Source organism: Mesocricetus auratus, unplaced genomic scaffold (assembly GCF_017639785.1).
Source record: "Mesocricetus auratus isolate SY011 unplaced genomic scaffold, BCM_Maur_2.0 Super-Scaffold_100040, whole genome shotgun sequence".
Taxonomy (NCBI): domain Eukaryota; kingdom Metazoa; phylum Chordata; class Mammalia; order Rodentia; family Cricetidae; genus Mesocricetus; species Mesocricetus auratus.
In genome coordinates, this window is record NW_024429217.1 from 7,677,862 (window position 1) to 7,704,757 (window position 26,896).

Below are 26,896 nucleotides of genomic sequence, written 5' to 3' on the forward strand. Positions count from 1 at the left end.
GGGGAGCACTTGTCATGATGCATATGTGAATTTCAGACACAATTTTGGGGAGTTGATTCTCTCATTTCACTACGTAGACAGACCCTAGGGCGTGAATTCAAGCCACCATGCTTGGTGGCAAACACTGTTACGAGTTGACCTGCCCTATTTTCTGGATTTCCTGTTGTTTTGTTTTGTTGTTTGGAAAGGTCTCATGTAGTCACTATGAAGCTGAACACGACCTTGTAACTCTGATCGTCTTGCCTTTCTTGTTTCCTTGTACTGGGATTATAGATACGGGTCACCACAGCCTGTTTATAAAGCATTGAGAACAAAACTCAGGGCCAACCAAGCATCCTGAGCTACAAACCCAGCACTGTTTTTGAGCTTTAACTATTAACAGCAAATGATCTAAACTATCATTCTTCATTTACTTAGCATACTTATTGATATGTCTGTTCAAGTTCATGATGTAATGCAGTATGCTAAAAAAAATTATTCCAAGCACTATGTTTGCTTCTTCCTTGGATTTTAAATTATTAAGCAAGGGGGAAGTAGGAATGGGTACCTCTCTCTTGTCCCTATCCCTGACATTTCTTAATGAAAGGTTCCCTCACACTCATCTCTATCATCTTCTTTTATTAAGTAAACATTTCCTTAGCGACTGTGACTGTTCATCATCAACTATTCAGAATGCCTTTGGAAGAGCTGGGCATTGAATCCTTGCTTCCCTGCTCCTTCAGTGGTTGAAGAAACATGAGAGGAGAACACAGAGATTCAACTTGTCTTTAATGAAGTATTTAGCAACTTCTCCCCACATTTTTTCCTCAATCATTGCAGGGAGAAGTTCTGTATCTGTTGCAAACTATTTTGATTATGTATATCACTTTTGTATAAATGTTTTGACTGGGCATTCATCTAGCTTTGTTTCAGCATCATTGACAGTGAGTGGGAGGTGTGAAGGAAATAAAGTCAAGGAGTCAGTTTATAGAAGCAAATACCCAAGAGACACCAAATACATTCCATGTTACTAATCTGGAAAGATTGAATTAATGTGCATTGTTGACATGGGCATGAAAGACCTCAGCCCATGGGAAAATAGCAGTCTTCCTTTTGACTGAGGCTCACAGAGGTGGCAAAGCATGTGTGGATTCGGATTGTGTCTGCAGAAATGCCTGTTCTAATCACTGCCCTCATCAGGTCCATCCCTGGAGTCATGCTGGACACAGTATATGGATATCTTCTGGCATGTTTAGACACATTCTACTTGAATGCTCTAAGAACCCAGAGTTGGGGGAGCAGTAGATTGGTCTTTGGACAACATGCTTACAGGCAAAGGAAGGACCTGAGTTTGGACCCCCAGAATGAACTCAAGAGCTAAATGGGTGTAGATTCTACCTTGTACTTGGGGTCTGGAGACATGGGATACGCCAAGACAAATTGGATAACTAGTTAACCTATTTATAATGGAGGTCCTCCAGTTTCAATGACAGATCCTGCCTCAATAAGTAGAGAGAGGTCAAATAAGACATTTGATGTTAATCTTGGGACTCCATCAACATATACATATTGTCCACACACTTGTGAACACACATATAGAGACATACATACACACCCACACCACATATTTACATGCCAAAGATAAAATAGAAATTATTTCATATTTCAGGCATTTTAATAACTGTATATATGTCTATACTGTAGCTACTCTGTAAGAGAAACTTATAGAAAGGCTTTCATTTTTAATTCATCTGTTTTATTGAATTGCCATGTACTGTAAAAGCCAGAGTGAATGGAACATGAAAGCTATATGGAAACATTTAAATATTCTAGTTCAGTGAACTGGCACAGAACGTTGCTGTAAAAATGGCAGAGAAGTCACTGAAAGCAGCTCAGGGGTGTGGATATAGGAAAGAAAAGGGAGTAAATTATTTATTGACTACCTACTTAGAGTATGGAATTCTGATGGTCCTTTGGGGGCAAAAGCATATTAAATGCATGGTCCCTGACAGAAAAACTTGCTTCCATCCACTTAGCACGTGAATCAGGACATATTGACTCTATTGGTAGAACAAATTCTGCACTTTATCCATGTAAACTATAGAGATTTGTTCCCAGAGTCATATGCACATCCATTGAATGGGAAAGCAATATTTATCCACCTACTGTCTGTCTCTCTCTGTGTCTCCTCTCTCTCTGTCTCTTTCTCTAACTCTTTCTCACTGTGTATCTCTGTGTGTGTGTGTGTGTGTGTGTGTGTGTGTGTGTGTGTGTGTGTGTGTCCTCTCTCTGTCTCTCTCTCAGTCCCTCTGTTTCTGCCTCTCCAGGTCTGTCTCTCTCTGTGTATCTCCTCTCTGTGTGTCTCTCTGTCTCTTTCTGTTTCTCTGTCTTGATCTATCTCACCCTTTGTGTGTGATTTAACTGATCAGATATTTATCTACTTTTAGATGACATCTGTATTGATCATGATTCTGTAAAGCAGCAGTTCTTAACATGTGGGTCATGATCCCTTTGGCAAACCTCTATTTCTAAAATATTTACTTTATGGTTCATAACAATAACAAAATTGCATGTATGAAGTAGCAATTAAAATAATTTTATGGTTTTGGGTCACCACAACCTGAGGAACCGAATTAAGGGTTGAAGCATTAGAAAGGTTGACAATCACTGCTCTAGAGGAACAGCACCAATATATATATATGGAAACATTTAAATATTCTAGTTCAGTGAACTGGCACAGAAGGTTGCTGTAAAAATGGCAGTGAGCATGATCTGTACCAGCATTTCTCTACAAAAAAAAATACAGCTTTTTGGATTCCAAGAACTGTGTCAGTTACTAGGTATGCACATAAAACAACAACACATCTCTGGTCATCAAGAAATCACAATTTAAAATAAGCTAAAAATTAAAAATCACATAAGTTAACTCATATACTAAAACAAGGTTTTCTATGGGGGACTGAGTGGATTGAAACTTTTCAACTCATGTAGAGGAGCAGTTGGATCCCAGGAATAAGGCATTAGTTAGAACTTCTTGAACGGAGTGACACACGCCTAGTTTACCTTAACATGAAGTCTAAGAGAAAGTGGCAGTTAAAGGCAGTGAGAACTAGAGGCAGAAGGAGGCAGGTGAAAAAATACTTAGAAAGCAGCAGAAAATAGGTTCCAAGATGCAATTACCTTGGAATGGATGAGAAGTCTGGGAAAAAAATAGAATGGGAACATGTAAAAATAAACCTTAAGTGATGAATGGAGACCAGATTGCACAGAGGCTTGCAGGGCCTGCCAACTTCTGCAGACTACGAAGATGATGACATGTGGAGGGAAGCAGGGGACTCAAATGGTTACTTAGAATCACAGGAAAGGAGAAGCAGGGAGGGAAATCTGCCTTTCCAGGGAAAACCATGTCAATGTCTAAGAGAGACACAAAATAGTCCAAGGCTGTGACAGAGGGGGGTCTTAGACAGACTTTACCTAGGCAGCTTGACAGAGATCAGTGGATAAGTGTATCTGTGTAAAAAGAAGGCTGTGAGACACTTCCCATTTTGACTTTGTACTTAACCCCTTTGCATTTCATTCATTTTTAAATGGACATAAAACCTATCTGCAAGCTGATATAAGTTAGATAATGTTTGTGTAGACCCCAGCAACATATCTTGCATAGTAGAAGGGTGCAGAAAGATTTACATTTTTCTTTCCTTTCTTTGAATACCAGATAATTTAAAATAATCAGATAAAGAATACTAATGTCAATTACAATTAGCATCAGCTCATTTCTCATTGTATGAACTGCTAATTATTTCACTTGGGATTAGAACAAATCTCTCACAAAATGTCATCCAACAAAATATCTCAGGCTAATTTTTATGTGCATCCCAAATGACATGGAAAAAATTAAGTTCTTGCATGTTTCTTGTTAAAATTTTTTTCACTAAGAAGTTGTTAACTGTAGAAAACCCAGAAGAGGGACAGAGGTGAAACTGGACAAAGTTTTCTTAGAAAGTTTTTTTAATGCTTGCATCTGTGTGTGTGTGTGTGTGTGTGTGTGTGTGTGTGTGTGTGTGCACATTCAGTATGTGCTTCTGTAGAGTCTTTTATATTGTTACTGTGGTGATTTGAATAAGAATGGTTCCCAGAGGTTCAGGTATTTGAATATTTATTCATCTGCAAGTAGCACTACCTGAAAAGGATTAGGAGGTGTGACCTTGGTGGAGAAAGTGGGTCATTTGGCATGGGCATTGAAATTTTAAAAGCCCAAGGCAAGACCAGTGGCTCCCTCTTCCTGTTGCCTGTGGACCTGGATGTAGAACTTCCAGCTACTTCTAGAGGACCAAGTCTATCTTCCTGCCACCATGCTTTCCATCATGATGACAATAAACTAAATCTCTAAAGTTGCAAGGAAGTCCCAAATGTTTTCTCTTACAGGAGTTGCCTTGGTAATGGTGTCTCTTCACAGCATGAAAGCACAGACTGTGACAGTTGGTTAGTATAGTTCTCCAGAAGAAACACAGAGACAAGTTGTGGGTTCTGGACTTCCTTTGCCATGCAACTTATGTTTTATATTAAAATTATTTGTAAAATGTTGTGAACATAAAATAGGCTCTGTCAGAGAAATTTATGCAGCCTAGAACACTGTTAAGGAGATGCACCACGAAGTTAACTGTTGATTCACTCTTGGAATCCCACCACACAGGAGGCTGAGGCAGGAGATGGCCATGAGCTTAGAGTTATTCTGGGCCACAAAGTTAGGTCAAGACCAGCTTCCATTCAGTGTGAAAGCCTACCTCAAACCAAACAGCAAATGACAACAACTAAAAAAAAAGATAGATACTTAAATGGTAAAAAGTGTTTTTTTATTGCTAAAATATCATTTTAACCTAAAAAAAAATAAAGCCAGGTAGACAAGCTGGCAAGCTTGTGTCCTGTGGTGCCCTCTGTGCCAGAGGATGAGATGGTAATATCACAAATAAGAGGCCTACCTGGACAAAATGAAACCCTGTTTTTTAAAAAAAGACGAGGCCTGGGTTGTAGCCTGGTATGTGGTAGACCCTAAGCTCAATACCCTGTACCAAGAAGCTGGAGTAGGGGGTGGGAGTCAAGCTCAAATTTGACACAAGCATGGTTAAACCAGTAATTCTATAAATAATTAGCTTTCTTCTTTAAAAAGTTGTATTATTGTTAGTTATATGTATGGATGCATATCTGTGCATGTGAATGCAGGTGTCCACGGAGGCTCTATGGGTACACTTCATTCCTTGGAGCTGGAATTAGTGTCAGTCGTGTGGTGGCTGAACTCGGGTTTTCTTCCAGGGCACTGTGGGCCTTTTGCTATATCATCATCCCCACACTTTCTTTTCATGCTGTCAGCTGCAGTATTGCCTATTAACTAGCACATGATCAGCTGGGAACACAATCAATTCAATGTGAACCAAGTTTTCTGTATAGAGAAGGTCTCCAGGAATAGTGACCTGCACAAAAACATCTAGTGTGACATAATCCACATGAATGAATGACTAGCTCCTTTTATTTTTCACGTACACTACATGTGAACATGTGACTTATAAGCTTAAAGCTTTCTATAATATAGTTTTAAAACATTCATCCGAAGAGCTCCAATAGCAATTATTTGATATTTAATATTAATAGGTGATATCAGCTTACATAAGGAATGTTTATTCTATACAAGCTATTTTTAAAGTTTCATATATGATTTACAATCACCTTAATAAGTAACATAGAAACAAAGGAAGCATAAACACATCTAGTAAGCATGAAAGGCTTAATAAGGTATCCCTGTCAGCAAACCCCTGTTCTAATGGGCTGGTTACTGGGGGGACAATCAATGTTAACATTCCACAGTCCAAGACATATTTATATTTTGGCCTTTATGAATCTACACAGCTTCTCAAAATGTATAGTACTACCTATTAATTACTTTCTGTTATAAATAAAGTATGAATGTCAACATGACCAGAACTACAATGGTGTCAGGGGCAGGCACTGCCTGTCACTCATTGTACTGGCAGAATGCTTTCCTAACAATTACACATGCAAAAAAATCAGTTTTTCTTCAGCTAGATAGACTTTCAGAAAATAGGTATTCTGTTGCATGAGAATCAAGATGCACTAGACTCAATATGGGTTAAGTGAAGTTTATTTGGGGAGAATGCACTTACACATGAAGCAGGTAACTACTGTAAGTTCCAGCTCCAAGGATTCAACCAAGCTGTGCCCTGTGACCCAACTGGAAGCAAGAGAGAGCCTGTCTGGACCCCAGACCTAAACCCACTGTCAGGTCTGCACCTGTGACTACACCCAGATGGGCATGGTCAGTGCTACGGTGAATATTCTCACTACAATTCCCCTTTCAGTTTAAAGAAAAAAATTAGGCTTGATATAAAACTATACCCCAAGATAGCAAATATCAAGTATGCTCTAGGAGAAGGAAAAGTAAGAACATACACTTAAGACCTGTCCCCAGTGAAGCAGCTAGAGCAAAGGGCAAGAACTTCACATCCAGTCCTAGGGTGAAGGCATAACAGAGACTACTATAGACTTGTCCTAAACTGCAAAGTTTAACTCTTATACCTAATATCTCTATCTAGGAAGAGAGAACAATAATTGTGACAGTCTAATCTTCAACCTCATCAATGAGCTGAGAAGGAGGATAGCAATACTAGGGTAGGCAGGAAGTGTAAGCAAGCAACTTCTGAAAAATAAAGCAAAGACAAAACAAAAGATTATCTGGACGGTCATCCAGAGTCTCACAGCATTGTAGGAGCAACCAGCTTTGTCTAAGGCCTGGAGTATCTGACTGACCAACACAGAAGCAGAGAGAGAGAGAAAGGCTGTCTTACCCTGACTTGGCAAGGTTCAGCAGTCTTCTAAGTTTATCTCCTGCAAGCATAGTATGACAGCATGTCCAAAGTCAGTGGTTGAGGTGGGGGCAGTTCTTTGCCCAAGATGTCATTAGTCAAGGAGAGAATAAACTCCAGAAGTAATGACATCGGTGACCAACATATTCTTCGGAAGAGTTTGATGCTGTCAGGAGCAATTGTGTCTCATGTCAAAGGAGTACTAATATTAAAATATTTAAATACCATATTCTACAGGTCCATGAAGTGTTTGAAGATTATAGTTATGTCTGACTAATCTCATAGGTCTAAGAAATGTGGGTGAGAATAATCTGTAATCCTCAGGAAAATGGTTGTACAATGAGTGAAGCTTCCCAAAATAATTTAGCAAGGACAAGGACTTCAAAAAATGTATCTATATATACGCACACACACATATATAAAATTCTCACTAACAGAGATAGAACTGAAATGTCTGGACTAGAGGTAGAACTATAAAGCACAATACCCTAAGTGGTAACAATATGCAAAGTGTATACATACATCAAGATGGTTTTATATTTGTGTGCAAAACATCATACACAGAAAGAAGACCTTAAACAGTCAACATACAAGAATCTAACAATTTAAGTTATCTATAGCTAACAGTTGCTAAAGTTAGTTCACTAGAAAATATGTAAATCTACCTTTATCTCATCCTAAACATATCTTTCCGATTCAGATTCACCCTGGCTGCCTTCTGTGACCTGCCTGGCTGGAAGCAGAAGAGAGGCAGCCACATGTCCTGACCCCAGACCTAAACCCACCCCATCAAGTCTGCATCTGTGACCATGTCCAAACGACCATGGTCAGCACTACAGGTGTGGGCAGGGTGGATATCTCACTAGAGTATATTTCTTTAGGAAGATTTCTACTAAACCCCTCAGACTGTGGGTATCTGCACATCGTCTCTCTTTTTTTAAATTACCATTAGTTATTTTAATTTTAAATAGCTTGTTTTACATGTCAATCCCAGTTCCCTCTCCCTCCCCTCCTCCCGCACTCCCCATCCCCCCCAGGCTCCTACCCTATTGCCAATTCCTTCCACATAGGGGATATCTAGAGTCTGACATTTCCCTCAGGGTAGGGTCCAGGCACTCCCCTAAGAGTCCAGGCTGAGAGAGCGTCCCTCTTTGTGCTATGGGCACACAATGACTGTTTGTATTCCAGGGTTAGACACTGATCCACTGCTCAGGGCCCCATAGACTGCCCAGGCCTTCTCACTGACACTCACATTTGGAGGGTCCAGATCAGTCCCATGCTGGCCTCCCCGCTGTTGGTCTGGGGTCCAAGAGCTCTCCCCTGTTCAGATCAGCTGTCTCTGCTGGTTTTGCCAGCCCATTCTTTGCCAATTTGCTCATAATTCCTCTCTCTGTGTCACTGGGTTTCTTGGGTTCAGTTCAGTGGTTAATTGTTTGCCTCTGCTTCCATCAGTCACTGGATGAAGGCTCCCGGATGGTTATAGATATAAAGTTCATTATCAGGAATGGGTATTCGAGGTGGTCTCTCCACTATTGCTTAGCTTGCCAATTGGTGTTATCCCTTTAGATCACTAGAGGTCACTCTGGTGACTGATCTGTCTTCTAACCTATGCTTCCCTCTTCCCCCTATTCTACCCCCACCCACTCAACTTCCTGTTCCCCCATGACCAACTCCCTTCCTCTTTACCCCCTCTCTTCTTCCCAGCTCCCACTCCCCCCCAACCCTCGCCATGTTCCCCAACCATTCATTGGATCTTGTCTCAATCCTCTTCTCTTGGGTACTATGCATATATGCATATATTTTAGGTTCTTTCCTGTTTCCCAGACTCTCTATCAGTGGAAGTGCAGACTGGCACTATCCTAATCCATGCCTAAAATCCATATATGAGTGAGTACATACCATGTTTGTCTTTTTGCGACTGGGTTACCTCACTCACGATGGTTTCTTCCAGTGCTATTCATTTACCTGTGCATTTCAAGATCCCATTGTTTTTTTCTGCTGAGTAATACTCCATTATGTAAATGTACCACATTTTCTCTATCCACTCTTCAATTGAGGGGCATCTAGGTTGCTTCCAGGTTCTGGCTATTACAAATAATGCTGCTATGAACATAGTGGAGCAGATGCCCTTGTTGTATGAATTTGCCTCATTTGGATATATGCCTAAGAGTGGAATTGCTATGTTCTGTGGGAGATTAATTCCCATTTTTCTGAGGAATCTCCATACTGATTTCCAAATAGGTTGTACGAGTTGGCATTCCCACCAGCAGTGGAGGAGTATTCCCCTCTCTCCACATCCTCTCCAGCATAAATTGTCTTCAGTGTTTTTGATTTTAGCCATTCTGACAGGAGTAAGATGGTATCTCAGTGTTGTTTTGATTTGCATTTCCCTGATGGCTAAGAATGTTGAGCAGTCTCTTCATTGTCTCTTGGCCATTTTACCCTCCTCTATTGAGAATTCTCTATTTAGTTCTATACCCCACCTTTTAATTGGATCCTTTGGTGTTTTGGAGACTTGCTTGTTGAGTTCTTTGTAAATTTTGGAGATTAGCCCTCTGTCAGATGTGGGGTTAGTGAATATCTTTTCCCATTCTGTGGACTGCATTTTTGTCTTGTTGACTGTGTCCTTTGCCTTACAGAAGCTTTTTAGTCTCAGGAGGTCCCATTTGTTAATTGTCGATCTCAGTGTTTGTGCCACTGGTGTTATGTTCAGGAAGTGGTCTCCTGTACCAACTCGTTGAAGAGTATTTCCCACCTTCTCTTCTAAAAGTTTCATTGTGGCTGGATTTATGTTGGGATCTTTGATCCATTTGGATTTAAGTTTTGTACAAGGCGATAAACATGGATCTATCTACAGTCTTCTGCATACCAGTACCCAGTTATGCCAGCACCATTTGTTGAAGATGCTTTATTTTTTCCATTGTATAGTTTTAGTTTCTTTGTCAAGAATCAAGTGTTCATAGGTGTGTGGGTTAAAATCAGGGTTTTCAATTCGGTTCCATTGGTCTACCTGCCTATTTTTGTGCCAATACCAAGCTGTTTTCAGGACTATAGCTCTATAATAGAGCTTGAAGTCAGGTATGGTGATGCCTCCTGAAATTCCTTTATTGTATAGGGTTGTTTTGGCTATCCTGGGCCTTTTGTTTTTCCATATAAAGTTGATTAATGCTCTTTCCAAGTCCTTGAAGAATTGTAATGGAATTTTGATAGGGATTGCATTGAATCTGTAGACTGCTTTTGGCAAGATTGCCATTTTTATTATGTTGATCCTACCAATCCAAGAGCATGGGAGATCTTTCCATTTACTGGTATCCTCCTTGATTTCTTTCTTTAAAGACTCAAAGTTCTTGATATACAAGTCTTTCACTTCCTTGGTTAACATTATCCCCAGATATTTGATGCTGTTTATGGCTATTGTAAAGGGTGATGTTTCTCTGATTTCTTTCTCAGTCACTTCATCATCTGTATATAATAGCGCCACTGATTTTTTTGAGTTTACCTTGTATCCTGCCACATTGCTGAAGGTGTGTATCAGCTCTAGGAGTTCCCTTGCGGAGTTTTTCAGGTCAATTATGTAAACTATCATATCATCTGCGAATAGTGAAAGTTTGACTTCTTCTTTTCCTATTTTTATCCCCCTTTATATCCTTTTGTTGCTTATTGCTGTAGCTAGAAATTCAAGTACAATAATGAAGAGATATGGAGTGAACAGCCTTGTCTTGTTCCTAATTTTAGAGGAATTGCTTTGAGTTTCTCTCCATTTAGTTTGATGCTAGCTGTTGGTTTACTGTATATTGCTTTTATTATATTCAGGTATGTTCCTGTTATCCCTGATCTCTCCAGGACCTTTATCATGAAGGGTTGCTGGATTTTGTCAAAGGCTTTTTTAGCACCTAGTGAGATGACCATGTGGTTTTTCTTTCACAGTTTGTTTATATGGTGGATTACATTGATAGATTTTCTAATGTTGAACCATCCCTGCATTCCTGGGATGAAGCCTACTTGATCATGTTGGATGATTTTTCTGATGTGTTCTTGAACCCAGTTTGCGAGTATTTTATTGAGTATTGAGAGAAATTGGTCTATAGTACTCTTTCTTAGTTGTGTCTTTGTGTGGCTTGGGTATCAAGGTAATTGTAGCCCCATAAAAAGAGTTTGGAAGTAAGCCTTCTGCTTCTATTGTGTGGAATACTTTGTGGAGTATTGGAATTAGCTCTTCTTAGAATTTCTGGTAGAATTCTGCACTGAAGCCATTTGGGCCTGGGCTTTTTTTGTTTGGGAGAATTTTGAGGAATGCTTCTGTTTCACTAGGGGTTATACGTCTGTTTAGATTGTTTATCTGCTCTTGATTTAGTTTTGGCAAGTGGTATCTATCCAGGAAATTGTCCATTTCCTTTAAATTTTCGAATTTTGTGGAGTACAGATTTTCAAAGTATGCCCTGATGATTCTCTGGATTTCCTCAGATTCCGTTGTTATGTCCCCTTTTTCATTCCTGATTTTGTTAATTAGCATGCTCTCTCTCTGTCTTTTGGTTAGTTTGGACAGAGGTTTGTCTATTTTGTTGATTTTCTCAAAGAACCAACTCTTTGTTTCATTGACTCTTCTCAGTGTTTTCCTGGTTTCTACTTGATTGCTTTCGGCCCTCAATTTGATTATTTCCTGGCATCTGCTCCTCCTGGGTGAGTTTGCTTCTTTTTGTTCTAGAACACTCAGCTGTGCTATTAATTCTCTAGTATGACTCTTCTCCAGTTTCTTCATGTGGGCACTTAGTGCTATAAACTTTCCTCTCAGCACTGCTTTCCAAGTGTCCCATAAGTTTGTGTATGTTGTGTCTTCATTCTCATTGAATTCGAGGAAGTCTTTAATTTCTTTTTTATTTCTTCCTTTACCCAGGGATGATGCAACTGTGCATTGTTCAATTTCCATGAGTTTGTAGGGTTTCTGCGATTTGTGTTATTGTTGAATTCTAATTTTAATACATGGTGGTCTGATAAGATACAGGGGGTTATTCCAATTTTTTTGTATCTGTGGAGATTTGCTATGTTTCCTATTATGTGGCCAATTTTAGAGAAGGTTCCATGTGGTGCCGAGAAGAAGGTATATCCCTTTGTGTTTGGGTGAAATATTCTATAGATGTTTGTTAAACCCAGTTGGGTCATAACTTCTATTAGCTCTTTTGTTTCTTTGTTAAGTTTCTGTCTGGAGGTCCTGTCTAGCGGTGAGAGCGGAGTGTTGAAGTCTCCTACTATTAGTGTGTGAGATTTTATGTGCATTTTGAGCTTTAGTAATGTTTCTTTCACGAATGTAGATGCCTTTGTATTTGGGGCATAGATGTTTAAAATTGAGACTTCATCTTGATGGACTTTTCCTTTGATGAATATGAAGTGTCCTTCTTCATATCTTTTGTTGATTTTAATTTGAAGTCTAGTTTTTTAGATATTAGGATTGCTACACCCGCTTTTTTCTTGCGACCGTTTCATTGGAAGATCCTGTCCCAACCCTTTACTCTGAGATAACGTCTGTCTTTGATGTTGAGATGTGTTTCTTGTATGCAGCAGAAGGAAGGGTTCTGTCTTTGAATCCATTCTGCTAGTCTGTGTCTTTTTATAGGCAAGTTGAGGCCGTTGACATTGAGGGATATTAATGACCATTAATTGATGATTCTTGTTTGTGCTTGATTTATTGTTAGTGAAGTTATTTTGTGTAGTTTCTCCTCCCTTTTTCTATTGGTGTTTTGTAAAGTGGGATTATATATTGCCTGTGTCTTTGTGAGTATAGTTATCTTCCTTGGATCTAGGTTTTCCTTCTAACACTTTCTGTAGAGCTGGATTCATGGATACATATTGTTTAAATCTGGCTTTGTCATGGAATATTTTGTTTTCTCCATCTATGGGAATTGAGAGCTTTGCTGGATATAGTAGTCTGGGCTGACATACTTGTTCCCTTAGCGTTTGTAGGACATCTATCCAGGATCTTCTGGCTTTCATCGTTTCCATTGAGAAGTCAGGTGTAATTCAGATAGGTCTGCCTTTGTATGTTACTTGGCCTTTTTCTTTAGCTGCTCTTAATATTTTCTCTTTACTCTGTAGGTTTGATGTTTTGATTATTATATGGCGAGTTGACTTCTTTGTCTGGTCCAACCTATTTGGTGTTCTGTAAGATTCTTGTATTTTCATAGGCATATCTTTCTTTAGGTTAGGGAAGTTTTCTTGTATGATTTTGTTGAATATGTTTTCTGTACCTTTGAGTTGTATTTCTTTGCCTTCTTCTATAGCTATTATTCTCAGGTTTGGCTTCTTCACAGTGTCCCATATTTCCTGGATATTTTGTGTTAAGGATTTGTTTGTTTTGAGATTTTCTTTGGTTGACGACTCTATATCCTCTAATGAGTCTTCAACACCTGAGATTCTCTCTTCTATCTCTTGTACTCTATTGGTGATACTCGCATTTGTAGTTCCTGATCGTTTACCTGGCTCTTCTATTTCCAGCATCCCCTCATTCTGTGTTGTTTTTATCGTTTCTATTTCACCTTTCAATCCTTCAACTGTTTGAGTTGTTTCCTTCATTTTTTTGGTTGTTTTTTCTTGGTGCTCTTTAGATTCTTTGAGAGATTTGTTTATTTCTTGAATTTTTCCCCCATTTCATGGATTTTTTTGTTTGTTTTTTCTTCTATTTCTTTAAGGGATTTCCTCGTTTCTTCTTTGAGGGTCTCTATCATCTTCATGAAATAATTTTTAAGGTCTGTCTCCTCTGCTTCATCTATGTAGTGCTTTTCAGGTCTTGCTGGTGTTGGATCCCTAGATTCTGGTGGGGTCATGTTGGTCTTTCTATTGCTGAGTGAGCTCTTATTCTGTCTTCTTCCCATCTCTTCTTCCAGTGGGTGCTGGTGGGGTCTTTCCATCTCCACTGGTTTCCTTCCTTCCTGAAGCTGAAGCTAAGGATGCTGACACTGAAGCTTAAGCTGAAGCTGGGGTTGACAGAGGTTGGGGCTTGGAAGGGCTGATGTCTTTCCTGAGCTGGGCTTGCCAGAGTTTGGGGCCTGGAAGGGCTGATGTTTTTCCTGAAGCTGGGCTCGCTGGGGCCTGGAAGGGCTGATGTCTTTCCTGTGTGGACAGGTCTTCTGGATGCCAGGAGAGGCCCCGGAATATCGAGGGGATGAGTGTTGGGCGGGGGATCCCCACCGGAGACCCAATCTCCCATCTTCTCTTTTTAAAAATTAGTTACCTAAACTAAAAGAATTCTGGTGTCCACTGACATGTTTGCTCTTTTCTAGAACACATTTAGCTGTTTTATCTTTTCTTCACTGCTCCTTTATGAGAAATATATGTAAGTGTGGAAAAGTTCAAGAGCCTAGAGTGAGACTGTGCAGGACAAGCAAGGTTCTCTAAAAACCCTTTGGTTCAGACCCTTGGTGTCTTTTCTGTTGCCCCCATGCTGAAATGATTGCCTGATTGACACATTGTGGGAATTAGGCAATGCCATGTATGACTCAAAGACATGTTATTAAAGCCATTTATAAACATAAATATCCAGCAATCAAACTGTCCAGTGTCTTGGTGACACTAAGGAGCCACTATTAAGTGTTTCTGGTTCATACCTGTAATCATTTCAGGTCCATGTGTAAACATATATATGCACACATTTTGCAGGAATATGTAGTGGACCCTCCATGATGCAAATGTAACTTACAGAAAATCACCCTGTTCACTATAAATAATGTCCACATGTTTACCTACCAAAAATCTTACACAAAAGTGGATTCTATATCACACAACTGAAGGGATTTAATTTTTACTACTGCTTCTTAAATGACCCCAGAAAAGCTATAACAGTGTATACTATCATCAAGAATGTACAACAGTTTCTACTTCCCCACACATATACCCACAGAAGTCATAAATCCCAGACTTCCAAACACATATGTCACAGAACTTAAAAGCAATAGGCAAAACAATGGTTTTTTTTTTTTTTTTTTTTGGTTTTACGAGACAGGGTTTCTCTGTATTGTTTTGGAGGCTGTCAGTCCAGCCTGGCCTCAAACTCACAGAGATCCGCCTGCCTCTGCCTCCCAAGTGCTGGGATTAAAGGCATGCACCACCACCGCCCGGCTGCAAGGCAAGTTTTTAACTTATGTACTTGGTGTTCTTTTTATTTCCTACAAATACATCCTGCTAATGTTCTTAAATTATTTTATTCCATAATAAATCTGGAAGCTTAAATACATTCACTATTTTATGACAAGCACTATGCTAAATAACATACCAATATGAATACATTTAAGTCCCACCATAGAAATCAGTATCATTTCTTTTTTCCTTTGGAAGGTGACAACAAGAGTAAGGTAAAATATCTTAAACAAAATTTCACAAGGGTTATAGAAAATTTACTTAAGTTTGTAGAATTGCAAGCTAAACCTGGATTAAGTTCAACTGTTGACAGAATTGTTTGTGTTACTGGATGCTTGGAAGTATCCATACTTTCCTAGAGACAGATTTTATGAAATAAGATAATGAATTCAGAAATTTAAAATGTGAGGCTGATTATATTTTAAACTTAAATAATCAAAACTTAGGAATATGAATAACTCTTTGCTTCATTTATACTTCCTATTCACTTATATGTTTAAATATATTTTTAAAGAAGAGTTCTACTCAAAGCCTACAGAATACTATGTCATGTTATTAATTTATGTCATGTAAATATTTTGCCCAGTATTTCTTTTTTTCAGACTCTAGAGATCACTTTATTCAGTACTAACATCTTTGAAATGATTTCAACATCACGTGTTTTCTTTTTCTTTTTAACCAATGTCCTTATTTTGTCTCCATAAGTGTAAAGACTGATATCCTCTTTGGCTATGAACAGAGATCTATGTAAAATTCATCTTACAGTTTTCCTTTGTTAAGCTATGCATCTTCTGTGTTTGACCACAAATTCTATTTTGACATTTTTTGTGTGCTGTGGTGACCTAGCTTTGGTCTGAGCACACTGTGGTACAAAGGAAGACAGAATAATCTCAGCCCTACTTCACAGGGCTGAGGTAGCAATTCCTGTTGCTGCTGGCCACGCTTGTGAAATATACATAAGCATTTGCTTTTTGGAAGCCCAGGATGCAGGCAGATTGACATGGGGCACACATTGGTTTCCTCTACTACTCTGTTATAGATGTTTTTCTCATCTCTTTGTGAAAGATGTGGTTTTTTTCCAATGCTTTTTTATGCTTTACATGTTTGTTTTTAAAAGCTTTGGTTTATATGAATCGCACATTTTTAAAATCTTTCCAGCAGGGCTTTATATACCTTACAGTGGCTTTATACTCATAGTGCTGCTATGGGTAGCATTCAACTCCTAATCCTCTTGCATTTACTTTCCAAGTGCTGAGGTAACAGAAATGAACTACTATGGCCAGATTTTTGCTTGCTTTGAAGGCAATCTTTGTTATGTAGTCCAGCATAGCTTCTGACCTTCAAAAGTAAGCAATTAGGGTTTCAGGGTATTCATACCTGATAAACACTGCATTCCTTTTATAAAGAATAAATTTATATTTTAAATTTAATCTCAATTACATCATTTAAATCCACTCGATACTTAATAATATCATCCAGTACCCTGGGAAAGATACTAAAATGTACCTAATATCTGTGGCCACAAGACCCGACGTATTTTGTAAACACTAGTTTCATTCTGCATCAAAAGTTAAGGAATGTTGTAAGCATGCTTCTACGTGGGGAAGCAGAAGCTGGGGAAGATGAGGTAACTCTCTAGGGACATGAGGAGGCACTCATCTAAGATTCACACCACAGACTGTTTGGATTCCCACGCCTGTACTCTATACACAACAGTGTGACATTTCATGTAACACTATCTGTAAAACACGGCTGTGTCCTAGCACTGAGCACATCTTTTGGATGTGAGTTTGTTTTGAATATGAAAATGTCATCAATTTGACTACATTGACTCTCATTTTACTAGAGCCTGCGCTGCTCCGTAGTGCAGTGAGTAAGTGCGGAAGTACTAAGACAGAAAGGGATGCGTAGCTGTAACGGAAATGTGCCCGCTTTTGTGTGTACGTGTGTACGCACATGTATGAGGGAGCATATGCTTGCGCGTGTGTGTGGGGGGGTGAAGACTGGGCCACAACTCCACGTGTTTTATCGTGTTTTGTGAGACAGGGTCTTCATCTGAACAAGGAAGTACCACACAGGCCGGGCTGTCTGTGTCTCGCAGGAGCTGCATTTCAAATGCCCCAAGACTCCGGGCTTTCTTCCCACTGCCTCTGAGAGTCAAACCCAGGTCCTCAGGCTTGCTAGGCGGGCAGTTTGCTGACTGATGTATCTTCCTTGCTGAGTTGTTATTTAAAAATGACTCAACTGGATTATCTCATTCAGTAATGGTTAAAATAGAAAACGTATTCATATTTACTGGGGAAAAAGACAAAGAAAAACAAATCATGACTGGAATATTTAAATGTTTTCTTGTCAGTGTTTTTAAACATCTAAAATAGGATGAGAGAAAGCATTACAAACAAAACTAAATGTTCAAATAAAAATACTCTTCTGAGTTTCCTACAGCCCCAGTATCAAAATACATTATACATTTTAGATGAGCAAACTCTGTGCTGCAGGTCACAATACATTTTCTGGTCAAGAAATCACTAGAATGTGGGCTGGAGAGGTGGCCCAGCTCTTGAATGAACTGGCTGCTTTTCCAGAGGACTGTGGTTTGATTCCCAGCTTACAACTTTCTCTACCTCAATTCCAGGGAATCTGATGCCCTCTTCTGGATTTTACAGTCGCTATAAACACATGGTGCACATGCATGAATGCAGGCAAAACACATAAAGATGAAATAAACATAAAATTAATCTGAAACAAGAAATTACTATAATGTTTCATGGGTCCAAACTACCTTATTTTAAAGATTAACTCCAGACAACGGGGGAAAGACAATGTGAGGATATACTGCATATAGTAAGATTATTGAGTAATTTTTTTCAATTGGAGACGTCTAAAAACCATGTATGTGAAATATTTCTCGTTGAGAAGAGGGGTGGAGACAGTAGAATGACACTGACTGAGGTATTGTGACTCACAGGGTGCCACATTTTACTTTGACATATTAAGGATCCTTTATATTGTGCTTGTGTGGTCAGCAGGTGTTTGAAAGTGGGTATTCATTTATGTGCAGTCATAAAGAAGCCAGAGATAGACTTCAAATGCCTTCCTCCATGACTCTCTACCCTGTTGTGGTGTGGTGCACACATGTGAGCGGGGAACACGTATAAAGAAGTACTCCTAAGCAGAGGATAGGACAGAGAGGGTGTCAACTGTCTTTCTCTACCAGCCTCTGAATTACCATCTTTAGATAAGATATTTCTCTGAATTAGAAGCTCACAGTGTTGTAGGCTGCTGGTTAGCTAGCTGTCAGGTCCCTCTGTCCCACAATGCTGAGGTTGCAGGCTCATGCATCCATGCATGTGTTTCATATCGGTACTGGGGATTTGATTTAAGATCCTTGTTCTTCAGGACACATGACCTTACCGTTGAACTACCTCCTCAATCCCTCTAGTCTGTTTTCTGAGAGCCCAGAGCTCACTAACTTGAGTAGATTGACTCTCTAGCAAACTCCCAATCTTCTTGTCTCGACCTACCTATCTGTGGAGCTGAAGTGTGGGTTTCCATGCCACAGGATACTTCTGACATTCTCTCTACTGCGGTGTGACCATTCCTCCCTCAGGGAGTTTACTTCTGCACACATCTAACCCAGTGTTCTTCTGCTGGGCTCACATTTATTTTGTTGAGTAGATACCTAGACTCATCGTTATGAAACCAATACACAATAATGTTAAAATTGTATTTATAAGGATTACTTACTGGATTATGTTTGTTTACTTAACTATACTAATATTCTGACTTCTGTGTAAACAAAATAGGTTATGTGTCAAAAATCTGAAATGAGAAACCCAGGCTCAATAGAAGGCCCTTTTTTCTCCATTTACTTTTTTCAGTATCATTTAAGAAATAAAGTTTTACTTCAATAGCAACCCTGGAAGCTCAGATCAAGAGGAGCCAACACTACCTGCAAAGGTGACTGTAGGAGGAATGTGAACCAGCCTCATTTCAGCAGAGGCAAGATATCACTTACAGGGATACTGCACAAGTGAAGAAAGTTATCTATTTTCCCTCTTTTTTCCAGTTGTTGAACTTATTTGAGAAGAATTTTCCACTTTAGCTCTGTCCTGAGCAAGGTCCCCAGAGCACCTTTCAGAGCAGGGGATGATGAAAGTAGAGACAGGCCACAGCAGTCAGATTCGTGGTTCAGGAAGCCGAAGATGAGCCACCAGTAACAAATGCTGAAGCTGTCAGCAGGACTGAGTGTCTGCCAGAATGCATTATGCTGCAGCCTGAGCTGGGGGCTTCCCTCCTGCTGTTCAGTCAAACACAAACAGAAGCCACTCTACCTGATCTGACATGACACTGAAAATGAAGAAGAGCACACAGTCATAAAGCGCTCAGAACCCAGCTAAGCAGCTGCTAGCCTCTTGCTGGTGAGTGCCATTCGTTTATGGACCAGTGAGTCTGTGTCTGGAAGAGTGCGCCTGCTGATGAGGCTTCCGGAATTCTACCTGGGCACAAGCGAAAGATCTTACCTTAATTCGCTGAGCCCTGCGATCTCAGAGACCTGGACAGACAGCAAGTTTTCTAACGCACCCCACAGAAAGGCAATCTGAAAAGCCCTAATGCTATTTGGGGACTGGAGGGAGATGATCAGTTCAACGCCTCCCAGACTGAAATGTCAGTACTCAGGGAAACAGGGAGGTGCATTTAGGAATACCAAGAAGTCTCCCCAAGGCTGCTGGAATTATCTTCACTTGGAAAACACTGATAGCCCTCTAACGTTGCTAACTGGGACTGCTTCCAAAATGACAAGGGGATTATCCAAAAGATATGTTAGATCATTAAGATCTCAAGAAAACCTGTTCTCTGCACATCATGCTATTTTTGAAACTTAGCAAGTGGGACAACTCCTTCTCTCCTCTGGAGCTAATACACAGCAGAGCAGAGCTACTGATAATCGATGCTTGGACCTCATAAAGCTGCATGGCTCGTTATGTCCTCAGTGATTCGGTGCTTTCTGTCATATGTCATTGTTTCAAGGGGAATCTTTGGCAGAACACCATAAAAAATGGGGAATGGGCCAGTGGCAGGATATGCTGGTAGGGTTTCAGTTCGAGGCTATTCTGAGACAGAAAGACAGCTAGAAAGCCAGCTCATTGTTTAAGAGAACTCACTGGAAGCAGGGGCTGTCTCTGACTCTTTTTGGACCCTATTTCTCACAGTGCATTGCCTTGTCCATCCTTAATATGAGGAGTGATGCTTAGTCTTGCTTCAGCTTGATATGTCATGTTTTTGTTGATATTCCTGGAAGACTTACACTTTCCTGAACAGAGCATGAGGAGGAATGGATGGCATGTGGGCGAGGGGAGAAGAGAGGGGCGAAGGAGGGAGGGACTGGGCGGAGGAAAGGAAGGGAGAACTGTGGTCAGGATGTAAAGTATACAATAAATGAATATACAGTAAATGCTCGCCCAGTTTTAATGTGAAATAAGTATTTCTAAGTAACTAATTTCTATGGCATTGAGGAGGAGACATTGAAACATGTCAGAAGGCAGAGTAGTGTGAAAGGGAGCATGCTGGTAAAGTCAGAACCAACCAGGCTCAGAGCTAAGGGTTAAAGAGTGGAGTCTAGCTGGGCGGTGGTGGCACACACCTTTAATCCCAGCACTCAGGAGGCAGAGGCAGGCAGATCTCTGTGAGTTGGAGGCCGGGCTGGACCGACAGCCTCCAAAACAATATAGAGAAACCCTGTCTCGTAAAAACAAAAAATACAAAAAGAAAAAAGAAGAAGAGTGAAGTCTTATCCTGTTGCTTTCTACACGTGTTCTGTCCTCATCCACTGGACATATTGAGGGCAGTGGACTATTTACCCTGTACCCAAGGGGTCTGTGCTTTATTAGAAAGCAGTATCACAGACTTGTATGTCCAGAGTCTATGTTAAGGGGACAAGGGAAGAAGGAAAGAAGTCTACAGAATCACAAAACAAAACAAAAACAGGTTCCGCAAAAGACCTGTTCAATTCTTGTATTTTCATATCAAATGCATAAGGTACTAAAGTAAAGGTATTATCTTGGAAATTTTCAAAGATACATTCCAAATAAAACACTCAGTGTGTTTCCAAACCAAGTACGCCTAAATTCATACAAGAAATGAGGAAATTCTTTTTACAAACATAAAATACTACATTTATATATTGAGTGGGAAGTTGAATGATTGGGCTATCAGGTTAGATAAAGGCATATTCTTATTTACTTTCATATTATGTGTATGAGTGTCTGCCTGTCTGCATGCATGTGTACAGCATACATTCCTGGAGCCATGGAATACAGAAGAAGCCATACCCCTGAACCTGGAGTTTAGGAGGATTGTAAGCCACTATGTGATTGCTGGGAACCAATTCCAGGTCCTCTGCAAGAACAGCAAGTGTTCTCTGTTGCTGATGGTCTCTCCAATATCCCCATATCTGAAAACATCTACCTGTATTCTACTGTCCTATGGACACCCCTTTTCTGATGAAGATAAGGTAAATAATACTGTGACCTCAACTTCTCAGGTTTACACAGTAGGGAAAGAAACCACTGAAGAGGAAATTCAAGTGTTCATTAAAGTAAATGTTAAACAAATATAGGGTGATTTAAAGCCATTCTGAATGATTCACATCAAGTCAATAGTTTCTTCCTTCAAAGTTGACTTAACCTGGACCTCACTCATGCTCATATGCTCATGAAGGCGTCTGAGAACAAACACTATTCTAGAATCAGTGGTTCAGCCAATCAGTCAAGTCTTGCTTATAAATACCCAGTGTTAAGTAGAATATATTAAAAACAAATAATACAAACAAAAACAAGAGCTCTATGGCTACTATAGGAAGAGTATAAATGTAAGTGTATGTGTTTGAATATATTAAAGAGTGTGTATATGTGTATTTGTGTGCATGTATGCATGTTTGTGTGTGATTTTGTATATAGGTATATATGCATATGAACATGTATTCTTGTATATGAACATACGTGCGTGTGTGTGTGTGTGTGTGTGTGTGTGTGTGTTTCACTTACTTTCTTTTTTTGGTTTTACGAGACAGGGTTTCTCTGTATTGTTTTGGAGGCTATCGGTCCAGCCTGGCCTTGAACTCACAGAGACCCACCTGCCTCTGCCTCCCGAGTGCTGGGATTAAAGGCGTGAGCCACCACCGCCCAGCATGTGTTTTACTTACTTACAAAGCCTTTTCATTGCTCACAAATGAATCTGAATGATTTTTCTTTTAAAAGGCTTGTAGTTAAACAAGTACAGAAAATGAACTTTCTAAAAGTATAAATTTCTGCTGCATTTTCAGAGGAACGATTAATTTCTAAAATATTTAACTAAAACACTTTGGTAACTCATTTTCATTCAGTAATTTTTCATTTTTGTGAATGTCTCCTCTTTCGTTATCACTCAGATGTAATCAGCTCAGAGTCTGGCCGTATTCTCATCTTTTGCCTCATTGATAGCTCTTGTCATTTCGTGAACACCTGAAACTCTCCATTCGCTATTATTTCTATCATAACAGTTGTCTGGTACATTAAAAGTCCCCTGGATCCTTTACAATGGGTCATGCAGTGTACTATAAACTGAAGTGGTAAAGGAGAGCTGGTTCTCTCTTCAAATTATTCTCTCCTCTCTGCTCTTAGTGCTTGAGTCTACAAAACTCATTTGCCCCAAGAAACTATATTCTCTCCTTTCTCAGGTCTCCAAATTCTTCCGCATTTGTGTCATCAGAACAAAACCCAAGTTTCATTCTGCTCTATACCATGGCCTTTGTGTGAAAGCTGCAGTCTCTTTTCTGACTCTAAATCAGCCCAGTAGTAGGACACAGCTTGCTAATTCCAGTAAGCATACTATCTCATAGGATAGTACATGGCAAATGGCTTATTCATAGCAGGTAATGTTACGATCTAATGAAAGGTAATAAAGGTGTATGTATATGTGAGTATTTTTATAACTATAACATAGAAGCTAGAATTTGTATTTTAATTTTAAAAGTACATCTGATTCTCAATTGAAAAAGTCACCTTTGAAAATCATTATTATGTATAAACAAAATATAAAATCAAGCACCTAGAATGTTTAAATGTATGAAAAAGAGGCGTCATTCTTAGTAAACAACAGGATTTCATTTGTATTAGTTGTCACAGCTTGAGATAAATACCCTCTGCAAAACAAACAAAGAAAAAAATCATCGCAGATAGTGTTGGAAAATTGGGTAATGAGGACCCTCTGTGGGAGTGTGCCCAGTCACGGTGGCTCCCTCAGTGGCTCTTTTCACCTTGCTCCTCTTTGACAGGCTAGTTCTCATTGAGTATCTAATGCCAACAGGCTGAAAATATTATAGAAAACTCCTGCATTCCACAGCACATGATTCCCCCCCCCTTTTTTTTTTTACTTTTTCAATGTCCCTAAAGTGTTTTAATTCACACATTAATGTTACATCCGGCTCTTGGACACTATAACCACGAAGTAGCAAGAATTTCTTCACCTTTTAAGCTCAAGATCTGAAGCGTGTTGGGAATTCTGAAACAATTATTTATTCCAATTAAGATAAAAGGTGCACAGTTCAAAGGATATAGCTGTGCCATTAAACATGATAGACAAATGGGTGCAGTTTAGAATGTAGTCTGTGTAAGCTCTGTGGGCAAGCTGCAGCCTGCAGGAAACCAGAAGGCCATGCAGTGGTGTTGCCTTGGAGTTGAACCTTGAACACAGAGTGAACTCATGCTTCAGAAGACTAACCTTCATTTAGTCCTCAGTTAGCCACATGCAGGTGATCATGTCTGCAGTTGATGGTGCTCTGGAGTTCCATCAGGACAGGGCAGCTTCCTTTCTCTGACTTGTGCCTCTCATAGTGGAGCTATAGCTGATGAGTGTGTAGGCTCTTCCACGGGATTTAATACAATAGAAGAAACTTCCTGAGCTATTCCTCTCTCCAGTAATAAATGACCATTAATAATCTTTATAAAAAACTGTCAGAATGGAAGTAAAGCAATGGAATTTATTATTCTTAGCAAATCTAACTTGAGTTTTGCAGATATGTAAATAACACATTATTCAGTTTTAGTAATGAGATGTACTGATAATATGCAAGACATGATTTTTAAAAACACTTTGTCAAAACTTCAAGAGTCAAATACCTGTCCAAATTTTATGTCACTGGGTAGAAGACCTCCCTGAATATCCCTGTATTACTCCTATGTCATTCTCTACACTGTTCCCTATGCCATTTTCTCTCTTTCTGTGTCTTTTGTTTCTGTCTCTCTGTCTCTGTAACCACTAGGATGTTACTGTAAGCCATTTTTATTTAAAGATTTTGCTGTTGGTATAGATGAATTGTGTCAAGTGGCCTAACCCACTGCATTTAAGATTTGTGAATTAAGTATTGTCTAAAGGTGTCATATCTTACAAGTACACTAATTTAGCAGTTAATTTCTGATCCTTTCCTGTAAAGTGAAATAAACATTGATCAATTTTTCCTACCTAATTTTTAAGAAAATATCAACTTATTTCTGTGAAATTGTCACTTCCAAAAATATAGGAATATAATTATATAGTTGTCATGTACAACTATGTGGGGAGTGGGAATGATGCAGACTTGGCATCAAGTTATCTTGAACTCTCTTTATTTCACTTAAAAGTCATTTATTGTCTACATTGTCCAACATGGCATGCTCTGACCCTCACCTTTAGCTGTTGTTCCTAGCAAATTTCTAGCTCCTTCCTTTCCAGAAGTTGAGAACATCCTCATGGAGCCTTCTGACCGACTGTAACTCAACTGCCCGATGTTCCCACGTCTCCGTTTAGTTCTGCACCTGAGAGCTTTCATGCAAATGCTTCTTAGGTGGAAAATTTTATTTAAAGGCAACTTGATTCTACATTCCTAAACCAGGATCACTCATATATGGCTCAAGTAATGCAAATATATTCGTTTAAATTTATTTCATTTATCAGTAGTGCCCAGTCTTAGTGCTCATATAATTAGAAGGTCAAGGTCTATATACTGAGCAACCTGTTTTCAGAATGCATATACTAGGAGTGTTTCAGGCTCAGTCATAGAGGTGCTGAGTAGAACTCAGCTGCCCCCCTGTTGAAACCCTTCTCTTCCCTATGTTTTAAACAGCTCTCCACCACATGCCTTCCACAGTTGCATTCAGCAGACTATTTCCACTGAGGAAAAACAATCTTATCGTATATCCATTATGTAGATCTTAGATTGTTTTGACCCCTTTACTGATGCATGCCAGGGTGATGACCTGCTTCCTACTGGTACTGAGGATTATATTTACATAAAAATTCAACAGAGAAAGTCATGAAGACCCTGACCATTGTCCATGGTTTTGATAAAAAGACACCAGGGAATTGAGCATACAGAATACAGAGAAGTTAATTCATCTACAGGGTGACCAGTGCAAGAACACATGCCGGTTGCTAATAGAAATTGTTCTGGCAAAGGACAATTGGCTGAGGGTTCATTGGTTTTAGGTGCTTGGGACTCGCTGAAGCTTAACTGAGGGTTTTCTTGATAGGAATGTTTATTGTGTTTGCACGTATGCACGTGTAAGCACACAATAGCGTTTACTTGGAGGTCAGGACATCAGCAGGAGTTGGTTATCTGCATCCACTACATGGCTTCCAGGGACTGAGTTCTGGCAACAAGGCCTAGAAGCAAGTGCACTTACATGCTGAATGGACCTGAAAACCCTTGAAACTAATTTCCTTCAGTATTTTTAGTGTGAGGACAAGCATGGAATTTCCCTCTGTAGTATGACATAAATGTTACAATATTGCAGCTTTTACAGTGTAAGACCCCGAATTTATAGAAATAAAATATAAGCTTAAATAGGGAGGGCACCCCACTAGAGAACTTGGGAAGTGAACAAAGGACCCCATCCCAGGAACCGGCCATACCACAGAATGGAATGTATGGTTTAGAGACCTTAATTGCAGAAGGGCTGTAAATCGCCACAGAATGGAATGTATGGTTTAGCAACCTTAATTGCAGAAGGGCTGTAAATCCACAAAAAGCCAATTATGGGCTGCCACCTGTGAAGAACTGACCAGGGCAAACAAGACTAGTGGGAAACAAGGAGATAACACTATTTACTTAGGGAGAGATAATTAACTCATGCCAAGGTTTGATGTGAAGGACATCTACTTCCCCGGGACAGGAGTCACGTATCCCCTTTCCCTGGCACGAGATAAGAACCCCTCCCAAAAGCTTGTGGTTTTTGTCTTTAAAAGAGACCTCGGGGCCAATCGGTCTAAAAGCTGACCGAGAGGCCCATCTGCAGATGCCTAATTAAAGCCTCTTGCGTGTTGCATCAATTGGCGCGGGGACTCTTGATTCTTGGGGTGACGAATCCGGCTAGGGGACCCCTCCTCAATTCGGGGTACCCCAACAACAGAGTTTTGGATTTTCAGAATAGGGATATGATACATTGTTAGATTTGTTTACTTTTATTGTACGTATGTAAGAGCTTGCCTGCATGAATGTATGCATGGCTTATGCCTTTTCAGTGCTTGCTTAGGATGGGAGAGAGCAGCAGATCCCCTAAAACCTGAATTTCAGTTGGTTGTGATCCATTAAGTGGATTCTGAGAACTGAACCTGCATCCTCTGTAAGAGCAAGTTTTCATAACTGCTGATCCAACTCTACAAGCCCAGTTTTCAACATGTGTGAGACTGAAAGCAAAATGGAGTAGGAGGAAAAAGGGCATGAAAACTCAGAAGATGAAACAATACTTTGTGTAAGATTGGCTTGACAAAGTATTTATTTTTAAAAACCAAATATTTAGATAATAATAATTTCATGGTTTGTTATGCATGGAAGATCATGAAAATTGTGGAGAAATATATGTGGGAGAAAAAAAATTCATGTTATACTCATGGAAATA

General features: G+C 39.6%; 1 protein-coding gene and 1 pseudogene across 2 annotated transcripts in view; one reads left to right on the plus strand and one right to left on the minus strand.

Annotated features, from left to right (window-relative positions):
• The window catches only part of Cntn5 (contactin 5), a 1,164,510-nt gene that overhangs the window by 712,879 nt on the left and 424,735 nt on the right, over positions 1-26,896 (minus strand). The gene's annotated exons all lie outside the window — the stretch shown is intronic.
• Positions 16,570-25,484, plus strand: LOC110342260 (annotated as a pseudogene).